This window comes from Fukomys damarensis, unplaced genomic scaffold, assembly GCF_012274545.1.
Source record: "Fukomys damarensis isolate Sample0158 unplaced genomic scaffold, DMR_v1.0_HiC HiC_scaffold_37, whole genome shotgun sequence".
Taxonomy (NCBI): domain Eukaryota; kingdom Metazoa; phylum Chordata; class Mammalia; order Rodentia; family Bathyergidae; genus Fukomys; species Fukomys damarensis.
Window position 1 is genome coordinate 49558 of NW_022900949.1, and position 7227 is coordinate 56784.

The following is a 7227-nucleotide window of genomic DNA, read 5'->3' on the forward strand; positions in this document are numbered from 1 at the left end:
CAAAGGAACTTTGGTTTTTGTTATTTATTTAGTGTTTTCTCTTGAGTTAGATATGTTGTAATCATTTTTTTTAGATTTGTGTTCACTGATCTTTACTTCCTATACAAAACCTTTCTTCTGTGAACGTAGCCAATATTTTCTTGTCTTGTTTGTATCCCAGGGTTTTCCTGTATTTCCATTTATTGTCCTAAGACTGATGGTTACTTGATTTTCTTCTGAGGGAAACTTTTTTTTTCACACTTAAAAAGTTATTTCGCTATGACTTCTCAAGGCATTCAAGGTTACCTTTCCATTTTAATACGTAATTTACCTATTGCATGTAGAAGAGTGTACAATCCAGGTTTCTAAATACATACCTGTTTCTCCCTGAACATAAATGAAAAAGATTGTGATTTCTCCCAGAGATGTATAACACCAGCTCTATCAAGAGTATCCCCATACATGTGGGCCCACTGGAGTCTGTCTTCTGTTCCTGAGATCCATTTGTCATTTTCTCTGCTAATGGTACAGTCGCATGAAAGTGGAATTGGAATGTCTTTTCACGTACATCACATTATAGAAGCTTTTTGCTTATTGCTTAGGTGGTACTGAATGTTGTTAGAATTTTATCATACCATACAGCTGCAATTTTTCCACCAAATTATGTATTTGTATTATGTATTTGTTTTACGTACATGGTGTCATGCATAAGTGACACAGTGTTTTTGGAACTTTTCCTTTTTTGTGGGGAGTTTGAGACAGGATCTCACTTTGCATTTCAGACTGGTCTTGAACTTACTAAGCAGCTGAGTCTATTCTCAAACTCCTGGCCATCCTCCTGTGTCAGCCTCCCAAGTGCTGGGATTGCAGGCATGTAGCACCACACTTGGCTGAAATTTTCTGGTTTTTATTGTTTTGTTTCTTTTGTTTATTTTTTTTTTTTTTTTTTTTTTTTTTTTTTTTTTTTTTTTGAGACAGAGTCTCACTATGTTGTTCAGGGTGGCCTTGAATTCACTGTGTAATCCAGGCTGGCCATGGCAATCCCCCTCCCACAGCCTCCTGAGTGCTGGGATTACATGGTCCCGCCTCTGAAATTTTCTTTTGTGCCTAATTATTCTGGTTTTCAATGCACATGATACATTTTATTCATCTTCCACTCATACTCCCCTAGAATTTCTTACATCTGAGAGCAAGGTGACCCCTTGGTGACACTGAGCTACAAGATAATTTGCCAGCCTTTCCCTGTTTTCATTGTTCATAGACTTGTTCCAATAAAACTGTTTTTCTATTAACATTTTCATTGTTATTCATATACCATATGTGATGTTCAATTATGTTTTTTTCTATGAAACCAAATACATGTTTCAAAAACCTGGGTTGGGGATGTAGCTCCCCGGTGCTGTGCCTGCCTGGCAATAGCAAGGTTATGTGAGTTGGATCCTGGTACTGAAACAAAAATTTCTTTCAAAATGCTTCTTACACACAATCAAATAAAGAACTCAATGCCATAAATGAAGAAATACTATCTATGGCCTATTGAAGCCATTCATTAGATATCATTGCCCCAGTGTTTTGTGGATGGTGATCTTGTAGGCTCCCTCTGTGAGCTCTGCTTTAGAGACAGTGCACAGATATTCTTGCAGTGACCCGGCAGAAGAACCAGTGCTCCTGTTCTGCTGTTGCTTTAGCAGTGAGTGGCAATCTTCAGTCAGAATTGCTGTCTGAAAAAACATGGAATTGATGACCAAGACATGGATTGATATTTGAAGGATTTAGCCTTCCTTCAGCTTTCCGTTTTCTTTTGTTTTATTGATACGAGGTCTAACTATGTAGATCAGGCTGGCCTTGACCTCACTGTGGAGCCCATGCTGCTCATGAACTCCTGCCTCCTGAGTGCTGGGATGATGGACCTGAACCACCACACCTGGCTCGCAGTTAAACTTTTTGAAAGGAGCTGAGATATCCCAGTCTGTGAGTGTCCACCTTCCCTTGAGAAATATATGTGCGATCATTTAGGAGGCAGGGACCTTTGAGGATGTGGCTGTGAACTTCACCAAGGAGGAGTGGGCGCTGCTGGATCCATCCCAGAAGAAGCTCTACAGAGATGGGATGGGGGAAAACCTTTAGGAACCTGGCTGCTATAGGTAAGGATGATATCTCTCATTTATAAAATCAGAGAATATTTCGTGTTGTTCATCAGTGCTGTTTCATTGAAAATACTTCCTAAAAAGAATGTGAAAATAGTTTGAAGAATATCTCAGGCATGCTTATATTGTACCATGAATCTAAAAGGCTTTTTTACTGATACTGGGGATCAAACTCAGGACCTTGGGCTTGTGAGGCAGGCGGTGGAACCACTGAGCTAAGTCCCCGACCCTGGAATCTATTAATTTTTATGTAATAATATAGTGTCTTCTTTTATTTCTATGCCTACAATTCAGGAAAAGCCTGGGATAACCAGGAAGTTGAAGAAGAATACAAAAATTGTTGGAGAAATCTAAGGTAAAGGTAATTATTTGTACTCACAAGGAGAATGAATGTTCCTCAAGAGTTAGGGTGTGAGCAGAAATTCAATCTAATGTTACAAATATTCTCCAAAGATGTATTCAGCTTGAGTATGCATAATCTGACAATTGAATTGTGAAAATGCATGAAGTTGCCTTGAGGTATTGTATATAGTTGTGTGTACCTTTTCAGAACTCTGAGTTTTGACAGGAAGCCCTCTTCAGGATATCTATCTTGGTACACAGGTGACTAGAGGACATTCTTTCAAACTTGCTAACCTGGAAGCAGTATTCAAAGTAGAAATGAATGCTAGTGTTGTAATGGGTGTTTTCAAGCCAATCTCCAGAGAACTGAGTCCATTCATGATTTAAAATTCTTAGAAGGCACCTTCCAACATTACTAGTGGAATGTTAAGTACAGCCACTGTCAGAATGAGTACTCAGGCATCTCAGAAAGTTTAATCAGGCATATTTCTAATGGATATATTCTCAGAAAGGTTAATATTATGCAGATACATGCATACCCATACTCGGAGCAGCCCAGTTTATAACAGCTAAGCCCCGGAATCAGCTTACATATCCGTCACTGGAGGCACAGGAAGAGAACGTTGTTGATAGGCTCAGCGCGATGTGCATTCTTGTAAACCCAACACTCTGCGAGGCAGATTCTGCAGGACGCAAGTTGAAACTCAGACAGAGCAACTTAATCATCAATGAGAATCTCTCAAAGTAAGAAAAAGACTAGAGGTTTTGTGCTAATACCTGTGTTTAATTCCCAGCACCGAAAAGAAAAAGGAAATGTGCTATATAATCAGTCAAAAAGATGAGTAATATCAGGTCATTTGCCACAAGAAATAAGCGGGGCTTCAATGCATAATGTTCAGTGAAATAGCTCAGGCATAAAATAGGAAATGTCACGTGGTTTCTCTTGTATGAGAAACGAAAGAATATAAATTAAGCATTAAAATAAAGGAGAGGTGACAGAAAGAGGAAAAGTTGACTTTTTGGAGATGGGAAAGATGGTGAGAGTAAGGAGTCATGGCAGACAAGGTATCAAAAACGATCCGTGTGTGACACACATTACGTAAGCTAAATATTCTGTATTGCAAAGTACACCAACTTAAAAGCTCCCAAATGAATAGCACCGTCTTAGGAATGGCTGTTCTGAATATACCTGCTAAGGCATTCAGTTAATGCATTGCCAAAAATTCTTAGCAGGCATCAAAACAGAACTTATTCCGGTAAATCAGTAATACAGAGACCCACTTCATCGTGACTTTTTTCTTTACAGAAATAAAGAGGTAATGAAATGCTATCAATGTAAAGCTTAGAATCAGCAGGAAGAAATATTCCTTCGGACTCCAGATGCTAATGTGGCTGTGAAACAAGCTGGTTCAACACCAGCTGAAAGCCTTGCTTGTAGGAAGGCTCTGACTGGGCCTCTGTCACTGACTGTACCTATCTTTGCTCACACTGCACTGAAGCCATATAAACACTTGGGATCTGAAGAGAAGGTATATGAATGTAATCAACATACGAAAAACTCCAGGGATTTCCAGTCCCTTCAGACCCACGCAAGGTCAAAGGACAGAGAGAAACCCTGTGAATGTGATCAGTGTGGGAAATCCTGCTCTGACCTTAGTGAAAGAACTCAAGTTAGAGAGAAGGGTTTTGTACGTAAGAAAAATTTGAAAGCCTCCAGCACACACAATGATGTTCAGATCCATGAAAGAAATCACAGTGGGGGGAACCCCTGTGTGTGTAAGCAATGTGGGAAAGCTTTCAGCAGAAAGAGTTATTGTCAAATACATGAAAGACATCACACTGGGGAGAAACCCTATGTATGTAAGCAATGTGGGAAAGCTTTTAGCATACGTAGTTCTTGTCAAAGCCATGAAAGTATTCACACTGGGGAGAAACCTCATGTCTGTAAGCACTGCGGGAAAGCTTTCAGCATGCACGATCAATGTAAAATACATGAAAGGACACACTGGGGGAGAAACCCTATATATGTAAGCAGTGTGGGAAAGCTTTCAGAATATATGGCGCTTGTCAAATCCGTGAAAGTCTTCACATTGGGGAGAAACCCTATGCATGCAAGGAATGTGGGAAAGCTTTCAGCACATGTGGTGCTTGTCAAAAACATGAAAGAATTCACACTGGGGATAATTCCTATGTATGTAGGCAGTGTGGGAAATGTTTGAGCAGGCACAATGAATGTAAAATACATGAAAAGAGCTCACACTGGGGAGAAACCCTATGTATGTAAGTAATATGGGAAAGCTTTCAGCACACACAGTGCTTGTCAAAGCCATGAAGGACTTCACACTGGAGAGAAGCCCTGTGTATGTAAGCAATGTGGGAAAGCCTTCAGCAGATGCAGTGAATGTAAAATACACGAAAAGGCTCACGCTGGGTATTAATCCTGTGTATGTAAGCAATGTGTAAAAACAGATGATTGTCAAGTATATGAAACCTATGTACATAATGTGGGAAAGATGTCATACAAATAATTAAATATATGAAGTCTCACTGGGGAGAAACCTTATGTATGTAAGTCTATTTTGAAAATCTTGTGAAAATGTGCCGTGTAATGGAGACCTATAGAAATAACACATTGTTTGATATCAATTTCTTCACACATTATCCAGAAAATATAAATCCCAGGTGGAGATGTCCAAATTCACATGCATTGTATGGTTTTGGTAAATCATACATAGATTAGATACATATCTAGATTATGTATCTATAAGGCTTAATGTAAAAAATATTAATGTAATTTTATATTGTGTCTTTGTGCTTGATCTATAGTGTCTTAGACATGGTAAATTGAAATATACTTTTTACTTTCAAGAATGGACCTAGGGTGGGTGATGTGCAGGTCACTCACTGTGGTGGCCAGGCCTAAGTGGTCTTGTCCTGGACTTGGTGTCTCCCAAGTGCCTGACGGCCGAGCCCAGGGACACCTCCCTGTCATCTCGGGACCCGAGGTCTCTGGGACTGGTGAGACCTGCCCTGTGCTGCCTGTGAGCCGGTGGTTCTGAAGCACCCGGACTTAGTCATCCACCCTCTCCCTTGTTCCCAACTGCTTTCCCTGCTCGGGGTCCTGAGGCTGTGGCCTCGAGGCCTGGGAAAGCAGCACAGCACGTTCGCTGCTGACTGTCTCCAGCCAAGTGACTGTTAGGCAGCCACGGTGAGACTGTGGTGCCCCCTGACTCCAGGGTTCCGAGTTCTGTTTGGACCTGTCGCCAAGGAAGTGAGGTCACGTGCTGGGGTCCGTGAGCTGAGCCTCCCCTGACTTGTTGGTCTGTTTTTGCTTTTGCATAAAAATGTACCGTTTCATTTCACGTATATATCCTTAGAGAAGTATTTTATAGCCACGGAACTTTGTTTAAATTAATTGTATTGGTACATTTTAGATGCACACAGTGACCACATTCACGGTTGGGCCTCTGTATGTGTCCATGATGAATCTTGATTCCTTTTTCCCCAAACCCCTCTTCCTTCATCCCTCCCTCATTTACAAAAGCCTTGTTTCCACTTTCCCTTCCTTTTTATTTGACCCTTTCTCCCGTTCCCCTCCCTCCGCCCTTGTTCCCCTTCCCATCTGCACATTCTCTTCCTCTTTCCCAGTATCTACTGCACACTTTTTGGACTTTATCCTCTTGGTTTCTCACAGCAGATAGACGATGCAGTATTTTCTGGGTTTTCGTGGGTTTTTTGGTACCGGGGGTAGAATCAGATCCTTGCGCTTGCAAGGCAGGCGGTGGAACCACTGAGCTAAATCCCCGGCCTGACTGCAGTGTTTAACACAGGTGCCTGATTTATTTCACTTACGACTGTGGGTCTCAAGGTGTATCCATTTACCTACGACGGTCTCGAGTTTATCCTCCCCCCAGCCCAGGTAGTGGTGGGATATTCAGTGGTGTGTGTTCGGCAATCGTGTGCCTCTCCTTGGCATGTATTTCCTCGGCTTAGAATGAGTGAATCAGGAGATACAGCATGCGAAAGCCTTGTCCATGAAGCCAATGACCTTATTCCCAACTTCTCACTTCTCACAGCACCAAGGCCTCCCTGTCTTCCGTCGTGTCCTGGCTGTGCCTGGAACAGTGATGCTCTCCCAGCGATCTCGCCATGGTGAGTTACTCTGGAACTGGATTAGCAGACTGGTGACCCCATGTGGAAGAGCGACGCACAGGAAGACCCCACGGAGTCCAGTAAGAAGACTGGAATGACCAGGCATAGTGGTGCATTCCTCGAAATCCTGCACTGGAGAGGCTGATGCAGGAGGGTCTCAGCGAGCTCACGATCAGCTTGAGCTGCATAGTTGAAGAACACACTAAATTACACGGCAACACGCTGTTTTAAAAGTGAAAGAGACGCATTCCACTCTGCAAAGCCAGGATTAAACTCTTCTTAAATGCAGGCAAGGACAGGTCATCATCCTGGGAGACAAACTGGTCGAGAAGTCCCTGGGTTATGATCTCCTTTTGGAGCTGCACGCAAACTGGAAAGGATTCGCTTCTGTTGTCACTCTCGCGGCAGCGGGCGGAGAGTGGGGTGGGAGCCAATCAGCGCTGAGGGGCGGGCTGTGTGGGCTGCCCAATTAGGTGGCCCTGTGGCGGGCCCAGTTTCCCGGCTCGGAACTCTGCTGAGAGCCGCGGCGCTTAGTACACCGCCTTCTGCTGTCACTCTTGGCACAGAGGGCGGGCAGTGGAGCGGGAGCCAATCAGCGCCGAGGGGC